At 42.2% G+C, this 26,316-nt stretch overlaps 1 protein-coding gene across 1 annotated transcript in view; it reads left to right on the top strand.

Annotated features, from left to right (window-relative positions):
• The first annotated feature begins 10,759 nt into the window (after positions 1-10,759).
• The window catches only part of LOC142141555 (lysozyme g-like), a 64,517-nt gene continuing 48,960 nt past the window's right edge, over positions 10,760-26,316 (top strand). The window contains exon 1 of the mRNA XM_075200154.1: positions 10,760-10,866. The gene's annotated coding sequence lies outside the window, so the exon portion shown is untranslated. The remainder of the gene's footprint in view (positions 10,867-26,316) is intronic.

Genomic DNA, 26,316 nt, shown 5'->3' with positions numbered 1-26,316 from the left:
CCACGCAGGTCTGAATAGCCGCAGTTGTCTATGTTCACTTTCTGAGCATGCGCAGTGGAAAAAGATACGCTACGCAAAGGGGACTATGTCTCACTCTGAATCAAGCCCATTATGATAACCAAAACTATTAATGATATTGCAGCTATGTTCCACAAATCTTTTTTTCAGACATTGAGTGGTTCGGCCAACATACTGCATATTGCAGCCACATTGTAAAAGGTACAACGCATACTTCATAGAGCAATTGATAAAGATTTTAATGTTAAAAGTATTTCCTGTAATTATTCTCAGATACTTGATTTACTGAGCAGAACGATTAGCCTTTAATGACAGGGCCATCTCTTCCATTGGGCACAATGGGCAGGTGCCCGGGGGCCCTGCGGGCAAGGGGGCCCGTCCGAGACAGCGCTGAAAAAAAAAAAACCCTGCAAAAAAAAAAAAAAAGAGAAGAAAATACTTACATTGCGGTCACGTCAGCTGGCGATCCGGTTCCCTCCCTGGTCCCCTCTTCCGTGCCGTGCTCGCAGTGAATGTTGGGCGGGATGTCACGCCCTACATTCACTGCAAGCACAGCATGGAGGAGAGTGAGAACAGAGAGACTCAGCGCGGAAAAAAGAAGGGGATCGGACTTAAGGTAAGTTAAGGGTGCCCCTATATATATGTAAAAAAAAGTGAATATATATATATATATATATATATATATATATATATATATATATATCACTTTCATATTTATTTTTAGGGGCCCCGGTGCACTGCATTGCCCGGGAGCCCATAATGTAGTTAAAGTGGCCCTGTTTAATGATACCAGTTATTTGCATCTGGATGGGACTTTAATATTAATTTTCATTGCAGACTGTTTTGTAATTACCAGTGGAGGCATATTGATATATATGAAATGTGCATGGAGGTAATTTTATTATTTTGTAGACATGTATTTTTAGCAATGTATGTTTTAAATAGCTTATGAATAAAAATGAAATACAATATTTGTTTGGTATTTAAGTATATTTTTGTTCTAAAATACAACTACTCTATAGCGCTAATCACTTGTTTTTTTGTACCCCACCCTCTTTCGGCTTGAGGAGGTAGCCAGACCCCGGAGCAGGCCTCCTGGAAGTATCTTGGGTAGGAGATTTAAATCTCCCAGCCCAGACTCAGTGATGCCAGGGGTGAAGAGGAGACTGGGGCACCCCTCACCCTGACAATACGTTAACAAATGGGTAGACCTCCCCCTCCCCACCTGCCACTGAGAACAATGTTTAAAAGTGTGAAATCCTCCAGGCTTAATCCTGTGCTATCTGTTTGAATCAGCCTGGATTGGTTAAAGAGATAAGGGGCTGGATTACCCCCTGACAACCATTGTGTAGAAAACTTTATATAAAAGGTCATTATTCCCCCAAGTCAAGGGTGTACCATCTTGTATTTCTGCCCTGCATTCCTGATCCAAAGTAAGAAGTCGGGAATAACCAGCCATTATCTCCAGCAAAGAGGTGCTGCAGCAGCTATAGTAAACACTCAGAGGTAAGCGGTTTAAGAAAGCGTTCCCAATGCTTTTCTTTACCCTGTCATGCTTCAGGAGATATTTAAATTTTGCTTCTAAAAATCATTGGCAACATCTCTTTTTTTCTTATCGTGTCTGTATGCCTGTTAGATTTGGGATGATGTAGTCAATACTCTGTTTCTGCAATACTTCACACTCTTACATGAAACTAGCAACTCCTTCATTTATATAATTGAACCTTGTACAGATGCCAAGTCAGGCACCTTAAGGGTGTAACATGCAATGTACATGACATTAAATATATTAACTAAAAAAAAAAAAGAAGTAAATTCAGCATAAACGAAAACTCATAATATTTCATAAAAAAATAATTTTCTCCTTCATGCAAGTTTTCAATAGATACTACAGGGTGTGTCTACAAATCTGATAAGACTTGTAGCTGTATATCACCAAAAAACATGTGTCCCACTTACACACGTGATCAGACAATTACTAGAATTTCTGCCTGTTTTTAAGCTTTGTCTAGCTTATTCTGCTGAAAGCAGCTACACCCAGTATATCTCACTGAAAAGTTGGGTATTACAATTTATTAGGGATGAGCGGGCTCGGATTGCAGAAATCAGAACACCCCCCGAACAGTGCAGATCCGAGCCTAATCCGAGCACTGTTCGGGGATTCTCGCCGATCGCAAAACTCAAAACGAGGCAAAACCTCATAATCCCGCCGTCGGATCTCGCGAGACCCGGATTCATATTAGTCCCCGCTGCCCGCCGCCATCTTCACTCGGGCATTGATCAGGGAAGAGGGAGGGTGTGTTAGTGGTGTCCTCTGTCTTGCTCATTCCTGTGGTTCTGTCCTGGTCAGTCCAGTGGTGGTGTCCTGTGCTGTGTCCTGCTGAGTCCAGTGGTGCTGTCCTCTGCTCTGTCCTGCTCAGTCCAGTGGTGGTGTCCTGTGCTCTGTCCTGCTCAGTCCAGTGGTGGTGCTGCCATAATTCCTGTGATGCTGTCCTGTGTCCAGTACAGTGGTACTGCTATATAAGTTCACTGATCCTGCAGTATAAGTCCAGTGGTACTTCTATATAACAAAGTTCACTGATCCTGCAGTATAAGTCCAGTGGTACTGCTAGTCTGCTATATAACAAAGTTCACTGATCCTGCAGTATAAGTCCATTGGTACTGCTATATAACAAAGTTCACTGATCCTGCAGTATAAGTACATTGGTACTGCTAGTCTGCTATATAACAAAGATCACTGATCCTGCAGTATAAGTCCAGTGGTACTGCTAGTCTGCTATATAACAAAGTTCACTGATCCTGCAGTATAAATCCATTGGTACTGCTATATAACAAAGTTCACTGATCCTGCAGTATAAGTCCATTGGTACTGCTCTATAACAAAGTTCACTGATCCTGCAGTATAAGTCCATTGGTACTGCTATATAACAAAGTTCACTGATCCTGCAGTATAAGTCCAGTGGTACTGCTATATAACAAAGTTCACTGATCCTGCAGTATAAGTACATTGGTACTGCTCTATAACAAAGTTCACTGATCCTGCAGTATAAGTCCATTGGTACTGCTCTATAACAAAGTTCACTGATCCTGCAGTATAAGTCCATTGGTACTGCTCTATAACAAAGTTCACTGATCCTGCAGTATAAGTCCATTGGTACTGCTATATAACAAAGTTCACTGATCCTGCAGTATAAGTACATTGGTACTGCTATATAACAAAGTTCACTGATCCTGCAGTATAAGTCCATTGGTACTACTATATAACAAAGTTCACTGATCCTGCAGTATAAGTCCAGTGGTACTGCTAGTCTGCTATATAACAAAGTTCACTGATCCTGCAGTATAAGTCCAGTGGTACTGCTAGTCTGCTATATAACAAAGTTCACTGATCCTGCAGTATAAATCCATTGGTACTGCTATATAACAAAGTTCACTGATCCTGCAGTATAAGTCCAGTGGTACCGCTAGTCTGCTATATAACAAAGTTCACTGATCCTGCAGTATAAGTCCATTGGTACTGCAATATAACAAAGTTCACTGATCCTGCAGTATAAGTCCATTGGTACTGCTATATAACAAAGTTCACTGATCCTGCAGTATAAATCCATTGGTACTGCTATATAGCAAAGTTCACTGATCCTGCAGTATAAGTCCATTGGTACTGCTATATAACAAAGTTCACTGATCCTGCAGTATAAGTCCAGTGGTACTGCTAGTCTGCTATATAGCAAAGTTCACTGATCCTGCAGTATAAGTCCATTGGTACTGCTATATAACAAAGTTCACTGATCCTGCAGTATAAGTCCAGTGGTACTGCTAGTCTGCTATATAACAAAGTTCACTGATCCTGCAGTATAAGTCCATTGGTACTGCTCTATAACAAAGTTCACTGATCCTGCAGTATAAGTCCATTGGTACTGCTATATAACAAAGTTCACTGATCCTGCAGTATAAGTCCATTGGTACGGCTATATAACAAAAGTTCACTGATCCTGCAGTATAAGTCCATTAGTACTGCTATATAACAAAGTTCAGTGATCCTGCAGTATAAGTCCATTGGTACTGCTATATAACAAAGTTCACTGATCCTGCAGTATAAGTCCATTGGTACTGCTATATAACAAAGTTCACTGATCCTGCAGTATAAGTCCAGTGGTACTGCTATATAACAAAGTTCACTGATCCTGCAGTATAAGTCCATTGGTACTGCTATATAACAAAGTTCACTGATCCTGCAGTATAAGTCCATTGGTACTGCTATATAACAAAGTTCACTGATTCTGCAGTATAATTCCATTGGTACTGCTATATAGCAAAGTTCACTGATCCTGCAGTATAAGTCCATTGTTACTGCTATATAACAAAGTTCACTGATCCTGCAGTATAAGTCCATTGGTACTGCAATATAACAAAGTTCACTGATCCTGCAGTATGAGTCCAGTGGTACTGCTAGTTTGCTATATAATAAAGTTCACTGATCCTGCAGTATAAGCCCAGTGGTACTGCTAGTCTGCTATATAACAAAGTTCACTGATCCTGCAGTATAAGTCCATTGGTACTGCTATATAACAAAGTTCACTGATCCTGCAGTATAAGTCCATTGGTACTGCTATATAGCAAAGTTCACTGATCCTGCAGTATAAGTCCATTGGTACTGCTATATAACAAAGTTCACTGATCCTGCAGTATAAGTCCATTGGTACTGCTATATAATAAAGTTCACTGATCCTGCAGTATAAGTCCATTGGTACTGCTATATAACAAAGTTCACTGATTCTGCAGTATAATTCCATTGGTACTGCTAGTCTGCTATATAACAAAGTTCACTGATCCTGCAGTATAAGTCCATTGGTACTGCTATATAACAAAAGTTCACTGATCCTGCAGTATAAGTCCATTGGTACTGCTATATAACAAAATTCACTGATCCTGCAGTATAAGTCCATTGGTACTGCTATATAACAAAGTTCACTGATCCTGCAGTATAAGCCCAGTGGTACTGCTAGTCTGCTATATAACAAAGTTCACTGATCCTGCAGTATAAGTCCATTGGTACTGCTATATAGCAAAGTTCACTGATCCTGCAGTATAAGTCCAGTGGTATTGCTAGTCTGCTATATAACAAAGTTCACTGATCCTGCAGTATAAGTCCATTGGTACTGCAATATAACAAAGTTCACTGATCCTGCAGTATAAGTCCAGTGGTACTGCCAGTCTGCTATATAACAAAGTTCACTGATCCTGCAGTATAAGCCCAGTGGTACTGCTAGTCTGCTATATAACAAAGTTCACTGATCCTGCAGTATAAGTCCATTGGTACTGCTATATAACAAAATTCACTGATCCTGCAGTAGAAGTCCATTGGTACTGCTGTATAACTCCAGTCCAGTGGTACTGTCCTGTGCCGCATATAATTTTTAAAGCCTTTGCCGGGTGTGTGTGGTTTAGGGATACGCTCTCTTGTGCTGCATATAATGGAGTACAAAAATTTGGAGGATAAAGTAGGGAAAGATCAAGAACCACTTCCTCCTAATGCTGAAGCTGCTGCCACTAGTCATGACCTAGACGATGAAATGGCATCAACGTCGTCTGCCAAGGCCGATGCCCAATGTGATAGTAGAGGGCATGTAAAAGCCAAAGTTCACTAAAATGAACAAAGAAAAGAAATTAAAATCATCTGAGGAGAAACGTAAACTTGCCAATATGCCATTTACGACACGGAGTTGCAAGGAATGGCTTAGGCCCCGGCCCATGTTCATGACTAGTGGTTCAGCTTCACCCAACGATCTAAGCCCTCCTCCTCCCCCCCCTCTAAAAAATTTAAAATAGTTAAGCTGTCATCAAAAACACAGCAAACAACTCTGCTTTCTAAAGACATGGCATCACAAATCCCCAAGGCGAGTCCAAGGGTGTTGGTGGTTGCGAAGCCTGACCTTCCCATCACTGTACGGGAAGAGGTGGCTCCTTCCACCATTTGCAGTACGCCCTCTGCATATGCTGGAAGGATCACCCACAGTGCAGTTACAGATTTGGATAATGAAGGTGTCAATGTTGTACACCAGGAGGAGGATATTGATGTAGCTGGCGCTGAGGAGGAACTTGACGAGGAGGATGCTGATGTGGTTTTCTTAAATGAGGCACCAGGGGGGGAAACAGTTGTTGTCCATGGGATGAAAAAGCCCATCGTCATGCCTGGCCAGAAGACCAATAAATCCACCTCTTCGGTCTGGAATTATTTCTATCCCAATCCGGACAACAAATGTATTGCCATATGTACCTTTTGTAAAGCTGCAATAAGCAGGGGTAAGGATCTTGGCCACCTAGGGACATCCTCCCTTATACGTCACCTGAAGAACCTTCATAAATGTGTGTTTAGTTCAGGAACTGTGGCTAGGACCGTCAGCAGTCCAGGGACACCTAAATCCCTTGGTGCCGTTGTATCCACACCAGCAACACCCTCCTCGTCAATTTCCTCCTCGATCTGGATGGGAGATAGTCCTGCAGGCCATGTCACTGGCATGACTGAGTACTCTTCAATCCGGAATTCTTCCGGAGGATCCTGCAGCGGTACGCCTACTACTGCCGCTGCTGCTGTTGCTGCTGGGAGTCGGTCATCTTCCCAGAGGGGAAGTCGTAAGACCGCTACGTCTTTCACTAAGCAATTGACCGTACAACAGTCGTTTGCCATGACCACGAAGTACGACAGCAGTCATCCTATAGCAAAGCGGATAACTGCAGCCTTGCTGCTCGTTTCAAGGCAGGCAACGCTGTGTATCACCGGTTTCAGTAAGAGGCACAACGCTGACAACCTCTTAGAGAAACTGAGGGAAATCATCTCGCAGTGGCTAACCCCACTTACACTCTCCTGGGGATTTGTGGTGTCGGACAACGCCAGTAACATTGTGCGGGCATTACATATGGGCAATTTCCAGCACATGCCATGTTTTGTCCACACAATAAATTTGGTGGTGCAGCATTATCTGAAAAGTGACAGGGGCGTGCAGGATATGCTTGCGGTGGCCCCCAATATTGCGGGTCACTTTTGCCATTCTGCCACTGCCTACCGAAGACTGGAGCACCATTAAAAAAGCCTGAACCTGCCCTGCCATCACCTCAAACAAGAGGTTGTGATGCGCTGGAACTCCACCCTCTATATGCTGCAGAGGATGGAGGAGCAGCAAAAGGCCATTCAAGCTTACACAGCCACCTACGACATAAGCAAAGAAGTGGGGATGCGCCTGAGTCAAGCGCAGTGGAGACTGATTTCCGTGTGCAAGGTTCTCCAGCCGTTTGAACTTGCCACACGAGAAGTCAGTTCCGACACTGCCAGCTTGAGTCAGGTGATTCCCCTGATCAGGCTGTTGCAGAAGCAGCTGGAGAAAATGAGGGAGGAGCTGGTAAAGCATTGCGATTCCACAAAGCATGTAGCTCTTGTGGATGAAGCCCTTCGTATGCTTTGCCAAGATCCGAGGGTGGTCAGTCTTTTAAAGTCAGAGGAATACATTCTGGCCACCGTGCTCGATCCTCGGTTTAAAGCATATGTTGTGTCTCTGTTTCCGGCGGACACAAGTCTACAGCGGTGCAAAGATCTGGTGATCAGGATATTGTCATCTGAAGAGGACCGTGACATGCCAACAGCTCCTCCTTCATTTTCTTCTACACCGGTGGCTGCGAGGAAACAGCTGAGATTTCCTAAACGACCCGCTGGCGGGGATGCACGGAACATCTGGTCCGGACTGAAGGACCTGCCAACGATTGCTGACATGTCTACTGTCGCTGCATTGGATTCTGTCACCATTGAAAAAATGGTGGAGGATTACTTTGCTGACAGCATCCAAGTAGACATGTCAGACAGTCCTTACTTGTACTGGCAGGAAAAAAAAGCAGTTTGGAAGCCCCTGTACAAACTGGCTCTATTTTACCTGGGTTGTCCCCCTTCCAGTGTGTACTCCGAAAGAGTTTTTAGTGCAGCGGGGAACCCGGTCAGTGAGCGGCGAAGGAGGTTGCTTCCGCAAAATGTTGAGAAGATGATGTTCATCAAAATGAATTATCAATTCTTCAATGAAGACCAGCAATGGCCTCCAGAGACTACAGAGGGACCTGTGATTGTTAGTACCCCTAACAGTTACAGTTTGATCTTATTATTATTAGTGAATTTATTTTGCTCCCACTCTTACCTATATGCAGGGTCGGATTAACCCGAGGTCTAACTGGGCTATAGCCCAGGGGCCTCGGGCATCCAGGGGGCCCTTCAAAGTCCGCAGCAGCATTATTGATCGGTCCGGGGGCGGGGGCGCCCCTAGCCCGATCAATGCTGCTGAGCACTGTCAGTCCAGTCCTCCGTCCCTGGTGCTCAGTACTCTGCTTACTGAGGAGATCTCGCGAGTGAACTCTCGCGAGATCTCCTCAGTAAGGAGCTTACAGCGCGCCTGGGACGGAGGACTACAGTGGCAGGTAAGCCCTTTGGGGGGGGCACTCACGGGGGACGGCGGGCGGCTCACAATGGGGGCCTCACAGGGGAATGGAGGCGCCCTTAGCCCAGGGGCCTCCATTCCCTTAATCCGGCCCTGCCTATATGTCGTATTCAGCTATGGTCATGATGTGTATATAGCAGGAGAGAGTGCAGGACACTGTCTTTCCTCTGACTAACAACGATATGACTGATCTGGACAATCGTATCTTCAAGGTTCTCCCTGGCTGTTTCTACCTCAATGTCACGTGATACATGTACTGCACTATACTACAGAGTGCTATCACACATAGCACATAATACTGAGGCAGGACATACCAGGAAGCAACTTGGAGGTGTCTAAAGGTTGTTAGGCAGGGGAGAGCCACAAGGTTGGTTGTGGTAGAGGGAGAAAATTTATTACCCATTAAACAAATAAACTGTTGAAAGTATAGTCCCTTTAACAGGAAATGCTAACTCTAAAACATAAAATAGTTTAAATACAGCCTTGCCTTTTATTCTTCAGTATTTATACACTGTCAGCATATTTCGCAGCACAATAACACACACAGTATACAATACTGTGCAAAAGTTTTAAGCACGTGTGGAAAGAGTTCTGCAAAGTAAGAATGCTTTCAAAAATAGACGTGTTAACAGTTTATTTTTATCAATTAACAAAATGCAAAGTGAATGAACAGAAGAGAAATCTAAATCAAAACAATATTTGGTGTGACCAGCATCATTCATAAACCTCGGTTTACTAGTTTGGGTGTTCGTCAGTCGTATCTATAACTATGTCCCAGTCTAAATTTGTATACAATTGCTCAATCACACCCTTACTGTACATTGCTTACGTTAGAACACTTCCTCCCTCCCCCGCCACGCAGGTCTGAATAGCCGCAGTTGTCTATGTTCACTTTCTGAGCATGCGCAGTGGAAAAAGATACGCTACGCAAAGGGGACTATGTCTCACTCTGAATCAAGCCCATTATGATAACCAAAACTATTAATGATATTGCAGCTATGTTCCACAAATCTTTTTTTCAGACATTGAGTGGTTCGGCCAACATACTGCATATTGCAGCCACATTGTAAAAGGTACAACGCATACTTCATAGAGCAATTGATAAAGATTTTAATGTTAAAAGTATTTCCTGTAATTATTCTCAGATACTTGATTTACTGAGCAGAACGATTAGCCTTTAATGACAGGGCCATCTCTTCCATTGGGCACAATGGGCAGGTGCCCGGGGGCCCTGCGGGCAAGGGGGCCCGTCCGAGACAGCGCTGAAAAAAAAAAAAACCCTGCAAAAAAAAAAAAAAAAGAGAAGAAAATACTTACATTGCGGTCACGTCAGCTGGCGATCCGGTTCCCTCCCTGGTCCCCTCTTCCGTGCCGTGCTCGCAGTGAATGTTGGGCGGGATGTCACGCCCTACATTCACTGCAAGCACAGCATGGAGGAGAGTGAGAACAGAGAGACTCAGCGCGGAAAAAAGAAGGGGATCGGACTTAAGGTAAGTTAAGGGTGCCCCTATATATATGTAAAAAAAAGTGAATATATATATATATATATATATATATATATATATATATATCACTTTCATATTTATTTTTAGGGGCCCCGGTGCACTGCATTGCCCGGGAGCCCATAATGTAGTTAAAGTGGCCCTGTTTAATGATACCAGTTATTTGCATCTGGATGGGACTTTAATATTAATTTTCATTGCAGACTGTTTTGTAATTACCAGTGGAGGCATATTGATATATATGAAATGTGCATGGAGGTAATTTTATTATTTTGTAGACATGTATTTTTAGCAATGTATGTTTTAAATAGCTTATGAATAAAAATGAAATACAATATTTGTTTGGTATTTAAGTATATTTTTGTTCTAAAATACAACTACTCTATAGCGCTAATCACTTGTTTTTTTGTACCCCACCCTCTTTCGGCTTGAGGAGGTAGCCAGACCCCGGAGCAGGCCTCCTGGAAGTATCTTGGGTAGGAGATTTAAATCTCCCAGCCCAGACTCAGTGATGCCAGGGGTGAAGAGGAGACTGGGGCCCCCCTCACCCTGACAATACGTTAACAAATGGGTAGACCTCCCCCTCCCCACCTGCCACTGAGAACAATGTTTCAAAGTGTGAAATCCTCCAGGCTTAATCCTGTGCTATCTGTTTGAATCAGCCTGGATTGGTTAAAGAGATAGGGGGCTGGATTACCCCCTGACAACCATTGTGTAGAAAACTTTATATAAAAGGTCATTATTCCCCCAAGTCAAGGGTGTACCATCTTGTATTTCTGCCCTGCATTCCTGATCCAAAGTAAGAAGTCGGGAATAACCAGCCATTATCTCCAGCAAAGAGGTGCTGCAGCAGCTATAGTAAACACTCAGAGGTAAGCGGTTTAAGAAAGCGTTCCCAATGCTTTTCTTTACCCTGTCATGCTTCAGGAGATATTTAAATTTTGCTTCTAAAAATAATTGGCAACATCTCTTTTTTTCTTATCGTGTCTGTATGCCTGTTAGATTTGGGATGATGTAGTCAATACTCTGTTTCTGCAATACTTCACACTCTTACATGAAACTAGCAACTCCTTCATTTATATAATTGAACCTTGTACAGATGCCAAGTCAGGCACCTTAAGGGTGTAACATGCAATGTACATGACATTAAATATATTAACTAAAAAAAAAAAAAGAAGTAAATTCAGCATAAACGAAAACTCATAATATTTCATAAAAAAAATAATTTTCTCCTTCATGCAAGTTTTCAATAGATACTACAGGGTGTGTCTACAAATCTGATAAGACTTGTAGCTGTATATCACCAAAAAACATGTGTCCCACTTACACACGTGATCAGACAATTACTAGAATTTCTGCCTTTGTTTTTAAGCTTTGTCTAGCTTATTCTGCTGAAAGCAGCTACACCCAGTATATCTCACTGAAAAGTTGGGTATTACAATTTATTAGGGATGAGCGGGCTCGGATTGCAGAAATCAGAACACCACCCGAACAGTGCAGATCCGAGCCTAATCCGAGCACTGTTCGGGGATTCTCGCCGATCGCAAAACTCAAAACGAGGCAAAACCTCATAATCCCGCCGTCGGATCTCGCGAGACCCGGATTCATATTAGTCCCCGCTGCCCGCCGCCATCTTCACTCGGGCATTGATCAGGGAAGAGGGAGGGTGTGTTAGTGGTGTCCTCTGTCTTGCTCATTCCTGTGGTTCTGTCCTGGTCAGTCCAGTGGTGGTGTCCTGTGCTGTGTCCTGCTGAGTCCAGTGGTGCTGTCCTGTGCTCTGTCCTGCTCAGTCCAGTGGTGGTGTCCTGTGCTCTGTCCTGCTCAGTCCAGTGGTGGTGCTGCCATAATTCCTGTGATGCTGTCCTGTGTCCAGTACAGTGGTACTGCTATATAAGTTCACTGATCCTGCAGTATAAGTCCAGTGGTACTGCTATATAACAAAGTTCACTGATCCTGCATTGGTACTGCTATATAACAAAGTTCACTGATCTGCAGTATAAGTCCAGTGGTACTGCTAGTCTGCTATATAACAAAGTTCACTGATCCTGCAGTATAAGTCCAGTGGTACTGCTAGTCTGCTATATAACAAAGTTCACTGATCCTGCAGTATAAGTCCAGTGGTACTGCTAGTCTGCTATATAACAAAGTTCACTGATCCTGCAGTATAAGTCCATTGGTACTGCTATATAACAAAGTTCACTGATCCTGCAGTATAAGTCCATTGGTACTACTATATAACAAAGTTCACTGATCCTGCAGTATAAGTCCAGTGGTACTGCTAGTCTGCTATATAACAAAGTTCACTGATCCTGCAGTATAAGTCCAGTGGTACTGCTATATAACAAAGTTCACTGATCCTGCAGTATAAGTACATTGGTACTGCTATATAACAAAGTTCACTGATCCTGCAGTATAAGTCCATTGGTACTACTATATAACAAAGTTCACTGATCCTGCAGTATAAGTCCAGTGGTACTGCTCTATAACAAAGTTCACTGATCCTGCAGTATAAGTCCATTGGTACTGCTATATAACAAAATTCACTGATCCTGCAGTATAAGTCCATTGGTACTGCTATATAGCAAAGTTCACTGATCCTGCAGTATAAGTCCATTGGTACTGCTATATAACAAAGTTCACTGATCCTGCAGTATAAGTCCAGTGGTACTGCTAGTCTGCTATATAACAAAGTTCACTGATCCTGCAGTATAAGTCCATTGGTACTGCTATATAACAAAGTTCACTGATCCTGCAGTATAAGTCCATTGGTACTGCTATATAACAAAGTTCACTGATCCTGCAGTATAAGTCCAGTGGTACTGCTAGTCTGCTATATAACAAAGTTCACTGATCCTGCAGTATAAGTCCATTGGTACTGCTATATAACAAAGTTCACTGATCCTGCAGTATAAGTCCATTGGTACTGCTATATAACAAAGTTCACTGATCCTGCAGTATAAGTCCAGTGGTACTGCTAGTCTGCTATATAACAAAGTTCACTGATCCTGCAGTATAAGTCCATTGGTACTGCTATATAACAAAGTTCACTGATCCTGCAGTATAAGTCCATTGGTACTGCTATATAACAAAGTTCACTGATCCTGCAGTATAAGTCCATTGGTACTGCTATATAACAAAGTTCACTGATCCTGCAGTAAAAGTCCATTGGTACTGCTATATAACAAAGTTCACTGATCCTGCAGTATAAGTCCATTGGTACTGCTATATAACAAAGTTCACTGATCCTGCAGTATAAGTCCATTGGTACTGCTATATAACAAAGTTCACTGATCCTGCAGTATAAGTCCATTGGTACTGCTATATAACAAAGTTCACTGATTCTGCAGTATAATTCCATTGGTACTGCTATATAGCAAAGTTCACTGATCCTGCAGTATAAGTCCATTGGTACTGCTATATAACAAAGTTCACTGATCCTGCAGTATAAGTCCATTAGTACTGCTATATAGCAAAGTTCACTGATCCTGCAGTATAAGTCCATTGGTACTGCTATATAACAAAGTTCACTGATCCTGCAGTATAAGTCCATTGGTACTGCTATATAATAAAGTTCACTGATCCTGCAGTATAAGTCCATTGGTACTGCTATATAACAAAGTTCACTGATTCTGCAGTATAATTCCATTGGTACTGCTAGTCTGCTATATAACAAAGTTCACTGATCCTGCAGTATAAGTCCATTGGTACTGCTATATAACAAAGTTCACTGATCCTGCAGTATAAGTCCATTGGTACTGCTATATAACAAAATTCACTGATCCTGCAGTATAAGTCCATTGGTACTGCTAGTCTGCTATATAACAAAGTTCACTGATCCTGCAGTATAAGTCCATTGGTACTGCTATATAACAAAGTTCACTGATCTTGCAGTATAAGTCCATTGGTACTGCTATATAACAAAGTTCACTGATCCTGCAGTATAAGTCCAGTGGTACTGCTAGTCTGCTATATAACAAAGTTCACTGATCCTGCAGTAGAAGTCCATTGGTACTGCTATATAACAAAGTTCACTGATCCTGCAGTATAAGTCTATTGGTACTGCTATATAACAAAGTTCACTGATCCTGCAGTATAAGCCCAGTGGTACTGCTAGTCTGCTATATAACACAGTTAACTGATCCTGCAGTATAAGTCCAGTGGTACTGCTATATAACAAAATTCACTGATCCTGCAGTATAAGTCCATTGGTACTGCTGTATAACTCCAGTCCAGTGGTACTGTCCTGTGCCGCATATATTTTTTTAAAGCCTTTGCCGGGTGTGTGTGGTTTAGGGGTACGCTCTCTTGTGCTGCATATAATGGAGTACAAAAATTTGGAGGATAAAGTAGGGAAAGATCAAGAACCACTTCCTCCTAATGCTGAAGCTGCTGCCACTAGTCATGACCTAGACGATGAAATGGCATCAACGTCGTCTGCCAAGGCCGATGCCCAATGTGATAGTAGAGGGCATGTAAAAGCCAAAGTTCACTAAAATGAACAAAGAAAAGAAATTAAAATCATCTGAGGAGAAACGTAAACTTGCCAATATGCCATTTACGACACGGAGTTGCAAGGAATGGCTTAGGCCCCGGCCCGTGTTCATGACTAGTGGTTCAGCTTCACCCAACGATCTAAGCCCTCCTCCTCCCCCCCTCTAAAAAATTTAAAAGAGTTAAGCTGTCATCAAAAACACAGCAAACAACTCTGCTTTCTAAAGACATGGCATCACAAATCCCCAAGGTGAGTCCAAGGGTGTTGGTGGTTGCGAAGCCTGACCTTCCCATCACTGTACGGGAAGAGGTGGCTCCTTCCACCATTTGCAGTATGCCCTCTGCATATGCTGGAAGGATCACCCACAGTGCAGTTACAGATTTGGATAATGAAGGTGTAAATGTTGTACACCAGGAGGAGGATATTGATGTAGCTGGCGCTGAGGAGGAACTTGACGAGGAGGATGCTGATGTGGTTTTCTTAAATGAGGCACCAGGGGGGGAAACAGTTGTTGTCCATGGGATGAAAAAGCCCATCGTCATGCCTGGCCAGAAGACCAATAAATCCACCTCTTCGGTCTGGAATTATTTCTATCCCAATCCGGACAACAAATGTATTGCCATATGTACCTTTTGTAAAGCTGCAATAAGCAAGGGTAAGGATCTTGGCCACCTAGGGACATCCTCCCTTATACGTCACCTGAAGAACCTTCATAAATGTGTGTTTAGTTCAGGAACTGTGGCTAGGACCGTCAGCAGTCCAGGGACACCTAAATCCCTTGGTGCCGTTGTATCCACACCAGCAACACCCTCCTCGTCAATTTCCTCCTCGATCTGGATGGGAGATAGTCCTGCAGGCCATGTCACTGGCATGACTGAGTACTCTTCAATCCGGAATTCTTCCGGAGGATCCTGCAGCGGTACGCCTACTACTGCCGCTGCTGCTGTTGGGAGTCGGTCATCTTCCCAGAGGGGAAGTCGTAAGACCGCTACGTCTTTCACTAAGCAATTGACCGTACAACAGTCGTTTGCCATGACCACGAAGTGCGACAGCAGTCATCCTATAGCAAAGCGGATAACTGCAGCCTTGACAGCTATGTTGGTGTGTCTGGTGTCCGCCATCAGTGGAGTGGGATTTAGAAGGTTGATGGAGGTATTGTGTCCCAGGTACCAAATCCCGTCTAGATTCCACTTCACTAGGCAGGCGATACCCGGGATGTACAGAGAAGTACAAAAAAGTGTCCTCAGTGCTCTGAAAAATGCGGTTGTACCCACTGTCCACTTAACCACAGACATGTGGACAAGTGGTTCAGGGCAAACTAAGGACTATATGACTGTGACAGCCCACTGGGTAGATGCATCGCCTTCCACTGCAACAGCAGCAGCAGCATCAGTAGCAGCATCTCCGAAACGCCTGCTCGTTTCAAGGCAGGCAACGTTGTGTATCACCGGTTTCAGTAAGAGGCACAACGCTGACAACCTCTTAGAGAAACTGAGGGAAATCATCTCGCAGTGGCTAACCCCACTTACACTCTCCTGGGGATTTGTGGTGTCGGACAACGCCAGTAACATTGTGCGGGCATTACATATGGGCAATTTCCAGCACATGCCATGTTTTGTCCACACAATAAATTTGGTGGTGCAGCATTATCTGAAAAGTGACAGGGGCATGCAGGATATGCTTGCGGTGGCCCCCAAAATTGCGGGTCACTTTTGCCATTCTGCCACTGCCTACCGAAGACTGGAGCACCATCAAAAAAGCCTGAACCTGCCCTGCCATCACCTCAAACAAGAGGTTGTGACGCGCTGGAACTCCACACTTTATATGCTGCAGAGGATGGAGGAGCAGCAAAAGGCCATTCAAGCTTACACAGCCACCTACGACATAAGCAAAGAAGTGGGGATGCGCCTGAGTCAAGCGCAGTGGAGACTGATTTCCGTGTGCAAGGTTCTCCAGCCGTTTGAACTTGCCACACGAGAAGTCAGTTCCGACACTGCCAGCTTGAGTCAGGTGATTCCCCTGATCAGGCTGTTGCAGAAGCAGCTGGAGAAAATGAGGGAGGAGCTGGTAAAGCATTGCGATTCCACAAAGCATGTAGCTCTTGTGGATGAAGCCCTTCGTATGCTTTGCCAAGATCCGAGGGTGGTCAGTCTTTTAAAGTCAGAGGAATACATTCTGGCCACCGTGCTCGATCCTCGGTTTAAAGCATATGTTGTGTCTCTGTTTCCGGCGGACACAAGTCTACAGCGGTGCAAAGATCTGGTGATCAGGATATTGTCATCTGAAGAGGACCGTGACATGCCAACAGCTCCTCCTTCATTTTCTTCTACACCGGTGGCTGCGAGGAAACAGCTGAGATTTCCTAAACGACCCGCTGGCGGGGATGCAGGGAACATCTGGTCCGGACTGAAGGACCTGCCAACGATTGCTGACATGTCTACTGTCGCTGCATTGGTTTCTGTCACCATTGAAAAAATGGTGGAGGATTACTTTGCTGACAGCATCCAAGTAGACATGTCAGACAGTCCTTACTTGTACTGGCAGGAAAAAAAAGCAGTTTGGAAGCCCCTGTACAAACTGGCTCTATTTTACCTGGGTTGTCCCCCTTCCAGTGTGTACTCCGAAAGAGTTTTTAGTGCAGCGGGGAACCTGGTCAGTGAGCGGCGAAGGAGGTTGCTTCCGCAAAATGTTGAGAAGATGATGTTCATCAAAATGAATTATCAATTCTTCAATGAAGACCAGCAATGGCCTCCAGAGACTACAGAGGGACCTGTGATTGTGGAGTCCAGCGGGGACGAATTGATAATGTGTGAGGATGAGGAAGTACACACTGAAGGGGGCGAGGAATCAGAGGATGAGAATGAGGACGACATCTTGCCTCAGTAGAGCCAGTTTACTTTGTACAGGGAGAGATGAATAGCTTTTTTTGTGTGGGGGCCCAAACAAACCAATCATTTCAGCCACAGTAGTTTGGTAGGCCCTGTCGCTGAAATGATTGGTTTGTTAAAGTGTGCATGTCCTTTTTCTGCAATATAAGGGTGGGTGGGAGGGCCCAAGGACAATTCCATCTTGCACCTCTTTTTTTGGCATTATGTGCTCTTTGTGGCCTAGCTTTTCAAACTGCCATCCTGTCTGCCACTGCAGTGCCACTCCTAGATGGGCCACGTGTTTGTGTCGCCCACTTGTGTCGCTTAGCTTAGACATCCAGCTACCTCGGTGCAACCTTTTGGCCTAAAAACAATATTGTGAGGTGTGAGGTGTTCTATGCTTTTTAAAAAAAAATCAGAACCCAAAACCCAAAACCTTGAGGGGGGTGTTTTGGCAAAACCCATTAGAACCCAAAACCTGAAGGTAATCAGAACCCAAAACCCAAATCCCAAAACATGAAAAGTGGCCGGTGCACATCCCTATAATTTATACACATAATACATTTAATAAAATTAAGACAGATTACATGTCTAAACATATTGATGTATATAAATTCCTTGATCATTACCTATTACAGTTTATACAGTTTTTAAATCAGGTACAAGAGATGAGCGAATTGATCCACCTGAAGCTAACATTTGTTCACATTTCTTCAATTCAAACAAACCAGATGAATGTTTAAATCAGGCCTGATTTGGATGAGAGATGGTGGTCTGCAGAATCAGATCACTCACAGTAAACTTTATGTAAAGGAGACAACAAAAATACAGTCTCCATCATGTGACCAAAAACCTTGTTATACCATGTAGTCAGTCATCCACTCATCCTTCCTGCCTCTGTGAGATAAACATCCATCAATGCAGTGTAGAGAATCTTGACTATCCTACATAGTCAGGTTCACCAAGAGGGGGTTGACAGGTCTAACTTGGGGGCCTAATGGTGGCAGATTTTACTCTGGACAGTCACATATAATCCACCATCACCAAGGAAGGACTAATAGTGCATGCACAATATTTGGCTGAATGGTTGACTCAATAGCAGACTGTGCAGCTTCCTATTCACGGTTGCACATGGACGGCCCGTTAGGGGGAGTACGTGATAGCGAAGCTGTAATCGCCGACAACAGTTACCACGACATTTTAAAAGCAACTGATGTAATTTCCTACTAGATGTTAATAGATGACACACATAAAAGTAGAAGTCTTGAAATAGTGACATACCAGAATTCAGACAAACACACATCCAGACAGTGAGACTGATGTCACTTGTAAGGGCTGATGCTATTAAAGAAACAATGCAAGGACCCGGCAGCTGTATAATGTTTTATAGAAAGGGTTGTACATCTTACAGGCGCCTGATCCTCGCATTGCCCCTTTAATAGCATCAGCCCTTACAAGTGACATAAGTCTCACTGTCTGGATGTGTGTTTGTCTCAGTTCTGGTATGTCACTTTCAAGACGTCTACTTTTATGTATTTCACAATTTAAACCTGTCGCTATTAACATCTAGTAGGAAATTACATCATTCGCTTTTAAAATATCGTGGTAACTGTTGTCAGCGTTTAGAGCTTCAGTGTCACAGCCAAATCAGTGTCACAGCAAAACCCAGTGATGTTTACACTGCTCAGTTTTTTAAGTGCAAACATTTCTCAATGTACATACAGTATTTAAGAGAACGCATAGGGTAGTATCTCTTTGACATATATAGAAATATATAGGGAGGAATTCCATTGACCACTGTTTTTTTTTTTACTCCACGTTAAGTAATTTTAACGCGGTTTTCACTCATTTTAGAGCGGGTTAACTTTCCCCAATATTCAATTACATTTTTTACGCACCTTTTTTTTTTTTTTTTTTGCACAACAGTCCTATTGCGGACAAGTAGAAGATCTATTGAAAGTTTAGGAAGGGAAGAAGGGAGAAGCGTTAAAAGCTATTAAATTGTTTTTTAACGCGGAGTGTTAAACTGTGAAGTTTTCTCTCGTAACTCTCATGGTTGTGCAAAAAAATAAACACATAAGAAAACTATTTGAAATCGTAATAATCTAAAAAAGAAAAGAAAAAGAAAGATAAATTATGTTTATCAGTAATGCATTACATGAAAAAGGTGATTTTCTTTTACAAAAAACATGTAAAAAATAATTCATAAAATAATAAACAAAATAATCACTAATTAATATATTTATGTATGTTATATGTACTAATATGTATGTACTAATGTGTTTTGTCATGGTATAGATGATTGCATAGTAAAAAAAAGTAATATACAAAAATATAGTAAAAACAAAAAGTACTGTATGTAGAGATTATAAAATAGAAAGGCTGTGTAATACCACTTTCATATTGCCGGGGCACAGGGCAGTATAGATAAGAAGATTCCCGGGTCAGGCGGGTTCATACTGCACCTGCCCAACCCGAGTTTTAGAAAAAAAAAAGTGTAAGAAAAGATTTTAATAAAAAAAAAATACATAACGATTTTAGACCCGGGATTTTGTGGTTGGACTATTCATACTGCACCAAGACCCGGGTTTTTCAGCGTGCCTCTGCAAAAACCCGGGTTTTTGGTGCAGTATGAATGGGGTATAATGCAATACAAATGTATGCAAATGCATTTTTTTTATTATAGATGACCGCGTTAAACCCTCGACTTCACTCACCAAAAAATATTTGCAAGCACCAATGATTAACGTGCGGGGGCTGGCTTACCTGTTTTAGAATTGAATTGCTCGGGTTTTTACGTGGCGGTAGCTAAAAACGGTCCCGCCAGCGTGTCTTTTTTTTTTTTTTTCCTGGGGTAGATGGTAGTGTACAACAGCCAAGAAATCCAAGAAGTCCAAGGTTTTGGTACAATTTACTTCAGCCAGTTTTATTAAGCAGAAAAATAATAAGGAAAACTTCAAAATAAACACCTTGTCTGTCTAGCACTAACTAAACAAAAGTCATTCCTGACTATCAAAAGAAACCATTAGCAGTACTCGCACATACTGTTTACTCACAAATACAGACTTTCTCTTATAGAGTTCTCTCCCTCTCCCTCTCCCTCTCCCTCTCCCTCTCCCTCTCCCTCTCCCTCTCCCTCTCCCTCTCCCTCTCCCTCTCCCTCTCCCTCTCCCTCTCCCTCTCCCTCTCCCAGCAGATGTCTAGCTTGACTGTTTTTAACACCCTTACACAGGTGCAAGTGCTAATCAGCCTATCCTCAGGTTGGAGGCCTGAAATGAAAGACCAGAAATGGGGCCTACTGGATGGAGTCCACCCTCCCTCTCCATCCATAACCCCAGGGACCCTTTACCAGGTTTTACCAAAGGCCAAAAGCCCTTAGCAAGCAGTTTAAATACAGACAAACATTTTTTCTGAGGTTTTTAAAACATATAAATGAGAAACCTGGGACAAACATACCTGACCAAAAGCACTATTCCAGTTTTTTTTGTCACAATATATATATATCAATTTCATTTAAAGCAACTGTTTCTTTTTAACCAAATATTAATTGCATCATTTGGTGGTGTCAAAATAGTGGGATATACTGTATTGTAATTGCACCAGAATTGTTTTTTCTTGCAACTGCATCTTTGGCACCAGGCATACAGTGTTATTTCAGCTATACATTAAGATACAATACCTTATTGTAAGAATGACAGCAATGTACTAAACTGGGTGATGGGGGACTTTAAAGTTTAGTATATTGTATTGTACTAGCTAGAGAAAATTATGTTGTAAATGCCTTTTTTGTTGAAATTTCATGGTAAGGGAAATGTTACATCCTGAGATATTGGTATTGTAACTGTTGATTTTAGCATTGTACTAATCCACTTATATTTGTTTTTTACTTTTTATTTAACATTAATTGGATACATTCAGTAACAAACTGGTATAACAAAAGTGTTATACAGAATCCGAAGTTTTATAACAAATATACAAACATAAGTTGTACATCTATAAAATAAAACTGGTATAGATAACAAATGTATATACAACCAGTAAAATAAACAAAATAAAATGTAGGTGGATAGGAAGAAATTGGGGGAGTGGAGGGAATGGGGTCTAATAATCCCCTAAAATTTACAGTACTAAATGCAAACTTTTGTCCTGACTGCAGAGACTGTTGGGCAGTTTGTCCCACTCTCCTTGGTGAGCAGCTGGTGTTCATGATAATGTAAGGATAAGGATAAGGATGTAAGGATATTTGTAAGTTTGGGGGTAACATAGCACTTCAGAAGCTCTTGGCATGCCCTGGGGGGTGTACCACAACCCAATTATGGTGATACCCCATAATGATAATGCCTCCAGCCTGGCTGATTCCCACCACAATCTAGGGGTGCATATATATTGTCTCAATTTGCTCAATGGCAATTTAGTAGGGATGCATAAGGGCAGTGCCGTAACTAGACATTTTAGTGCCCTGGGCGAGACAGGCCACCTGCACCCCCCATCTAAGTGGGAGTGACATTTGGCAAGTGGGTGTGACCAACGTAATGTGGGGGAGTGGCTTACATTTTACTGAAAGAATTCTGTTACATATATTTGCAAATGCCTGATATATACATATAAATGTCTAGTGGCGTGTGTTAGTCTGTCTGTGTGTGGAAAAAATAAAACCAAGCTGCAGCGCCACCTGCTGGGCGGAGTTATACACTGACCTACTAAATTCTTAGTGTGTGTGGAAAAAAAAATTCAGAAAGGGCTGAAATTTGGTATACTAAGATGTTTTTAATTTGTTAATTAAATTTGTTAATTGTTAAAAGTGTTTAGAAATATTTAAAAAGTATATATATATTTCTTGAAGGAGAAGTGACAGTTGGGAGTGGTTGGTGGTTGCCGGGGGTGACAGTGGGGAGTGGTTGGTGGTTGAGGCCTGGGCTATTGCCCAAATGCATGACAAGAACCTTTTTAACACCTTAAGTAGCTTGATTTGACTAGAATGCATGAGTATCATGCACGGGTTAACTTGTATATATATATATATATACACAGTGGTGGGATTCAAATAAATTAACAACTGGTTCTCTGCCCTAAAGACCATTTAAAGTATGCAAAAATATATACCGAAAGGTATTCTAATATTTCATGCACATAATACTCAAATAAGAACAGTAAAAGAGATACACAAAACGAGAGAGAGAAACCGAGAGAGAGAGAAAGAAACCGAAAGAAACCAAATGTGGAAAAAAACTCCAAAGAGACAGTGTTGTTTAGTGCTGTGTCTTCAAATATTTAACTGTGACTGGTAGTCAGATGAAGAATGGAAAAGTAGAATGACATAAAAAAAAGAAGTGAAAATGTGTGAAATTATAAGCAAGGGTGTTTTATCTTAGCAACGCAAGGCTATTATTATTTTTTTTGGTAGCTTACAATTGCACAGGAGGTATTAAGCAATAAGAGATTGTAGGTCCACTAGGTAAGTGTGCTACATTCAGCAAGACAAGATTTGTAAATCATAATAGTCAACCAGGATTTTAAAAACAAAAAGGCAACATTTCTGTTCATCGGAAAAGAGATGTGAAAATTAAAAGGGGGTAAACAGAGTAAAACAAAAACAATGTCTGCTGTACCATTATCAGCTCCAGTAATAAGTGCAAGATACTTGTTCAACTCAGAAGCTAGAGCACATATAACTAAAACCTTTGAATGATAAGTATTCATACTGCCCTGCTATTAATAAAACAGCAAAAACATTGCCTCACAAATCAAAAACAATTAGGATTTCATTCACAACTTTTTTTGGGTGCAGAGATGCAATAACAAGAACTCCACACAAAGCTAAAAAAACATTTTGGCTGGAGACGGAAAGCACATGTACCTTGCATGTGTTGTTTGGGAGAGGGAGAAACTTCAGCCTTTTACTTCCACTGACAGGAAGTTCGGCATTTGGAATGCATTTGAAATGCATTTGGCCCTGAACTTCCCTTCCCCTATACTCATCATCTATTCTAAATATGCTCAGGGATGCCAAGAGGAATTTGGGGCCCTGGTACAGCAATTTTTTGCCCCTACCCCCCCACCACTTCACAGGTGTGAAGAAAGGGGCATGGTCTTGTGTTGGAGGCGTGGCCAACACGGGGCATGGCTGCACTTCTTTAGGCATGACATATTGAGACCCACCCTTTCCTCACATATTATATTAACATACTGCCCCCCTCACACACACTATATTAACATAACACACAACATAGGGGGGAATTCAATTTGGCCACGCTCAATGCAATGTTAATCCTATTACCGTTATTATGGAAATTTTAACCCTGATTTCTGCTCCTGGCTCCCTGAGCTGCAAGCAAAAACCAGCGTTAAAGTTTACGTTTTAACGGTAATAGTGCACAGGTCGCATTACTTTTGGCAGTAACACGGCCAATTGAATTCCCCCCATATACTATATTAACATGCTGCCCCCCCTACACACACATACACTATATTAACATACTGCGCACACACACTATATTAACATGCTGCCCACACACACTATATTAACATAACACACACTATATTAAAATACTACACACACACACACTATATTAACATAACACACACTATATTAACATACCACACACTATATTAACATACTACACACACACACACACTATATTAACATAACACACACTATATTAACATACTACACACTATATTAACATACTACACACACACACACACTATATTAACATAACACACACTATATTAACATACCACACACTATATTAACATACTACACACACACACACACTATATTAACATAACACACACTATATTAACATACTACACACTATATTAACATACTACACACACACACACACTATATAAACATATCACACATAAAATGCACATCGGGGAAGCTCTCTTCGTTTATACCAGAATTACCTTAACAGAATAAACCAATAAAGACATGGACACCAAATTAACATTGGAATAAAATAGAATTTATTAAATGCTATTGACGGAAGCTAAAGGAACTGAAAGGCAGATGAGAGCAGGGCAGTCAGCAACAATAAAACCAGTAACGGTGGAAAGGTCAGACCATAGTACCACCAACCCAGGATCATACCTTATCTATTGGCCGGTGCTAAATATCTGTCCAACGGCAAGACTACACCCCCCTTATAACCACCAGTATAACCTTTAACATACTGGCCAAGGGTCCTCCTCACAGTCGGACCAAACATGTGATGACACAACGAACCAAAAGGGGGAGCAGTGACCTATGATGAGATAACCCGAGCACCATATGCAAACTTACCGACTGCACTGCTCTCCTACCCACGCCGACATGTATGACTGTATATGAGGCCCGCCAAACACAGACCTAACAGGAACTCTAAGCCTCCAACATAACTGATCTATGAAAAACCTAATCCCTTCTTCCGACAAATGAACACCATCATTCCTGAACAAATGAACCTGATCAGGTTTTAACAACGGATGGGAAATGGCTGATCCCCCTAAATCACGGAAAATTTTACTGGCTACTTGGTTGATTTTCCTGACGAGAGCTGCAATGGTAACTACAGGAATATTAGATCTCCACCTCCGCCGAGGTACAATATATGACCAACACAATCTTACATTGGGCCATCTATTTGCAACAATAGCCATGTCATCACGAATCTTGATGATGAGGTCCAGCAATTTCATTTGTCCAACATCATTCCCACCTAAATGAACAACAAGGATGTCCGGAACACCATGCTTTGCAATCTCACCGGACAAAGCTGCCATGAAATCAGTCCATCTCATGCCTCTCCGGCCTATCCACCTGACCTCTGTGTGACCAGGCAACCACGGACACCTCCGAGCCAAGACATGCCTACTCGCTCAGTAAACATATGAATGACCCAAACACCAAACACAAATCTTCCTGACATCCAACCCTAAAGAAAAATAAAATATGCCAATTAATCTAAAATAAGGTAACAAATACCAAACGAATACACCAACATACCCAACATAACCGAATATGCTATAAAACCACTTAAACAAACAACCACGCCATTAACCTCACATAAATAACTGGAATATAAAGTAACTGGCGAGGGGGAAAATTTAATTCCAACATTAAATATGAGCATGAAAAGGAAAAGCAGCGACCCAAGGGAAGGTAAAAACCCACTGGGAAAAAATCCCTTCACGCCCCCGCAATAGCGGCGAGCAGCATAGCCCTGGGTCCACTTACTTAAGAAGAGAAAGAAAAGATAAGTAGAGCTGCGTACAAGAGGGGAGAAAAACAAGAGGTTAAACATTGGGTCTAATATAATTTTTGTAACTATTGGACTGCCATCTGTCCAACGCCTGAATCGCTGCCGCTGTAGCTGCCCCAATGCGAAAAGAGTGTGTCCCAAATTCCAATGCGGGTAAAGCAACCAAGGCTTTACACATAATAGCATGAAATTTAAATTTGGTAACTGGGGACCCATCTCTGTGCAGCAACCAAATCTCAGACTAATAAGGGTGTACATTCGCTAACTTATGACAAAGCCTAACCGGACAAATAATATGATCTTCCTGCCTCGTGAGGGAGAACCAGTGCCCCACCCCAGATTGATCTGTCTTGGAACGCACAATCTTGCACTGAATGCATAATCACATTTTTTGCTAATAAGGCCGTCCCTAATCGACTCCTCGACTGTGCAACCAACTCACTGACCCTCAATGCCCCATGAAAGGCCATGAAAAAGGCGGCACTAAACAGGGAAACCTCAAAAGCATAAACGGGTATGTCCCCCAAAACTGAGATAATGCGAGCCAGCAAATACAGGTCTATAGGCCTCCTATTATTCCTAGGGATCGTGTGAAGTCTGGACCACCCCTTAAGGGTTTTCCTAACCAGGAACGAATTTGTTGGATCTGGCAGCCCTCCCATGAAGGATATACCTGCCAATGTAGAAGTCATAGACGCTTTACTAAGGCCTTCCTGATAG

Source organism: Mixophyes fleayi, chromosome 2, assembly GCF_038048845.1.
Source record: "Mixophyes fleayi isolate aMixFle1 chromosome 2, aMixFle1.hap1, whole genome shotgun sequence".
NCBI lineage: Eukaryota > Metazoa > Chordata > Amphibia > Anura > Limnodynastidae > Mixophyes > Mixophyes fleayi.
This window is presented reverse-complemented; position numbering and strand designations above follow the sequence as displayed.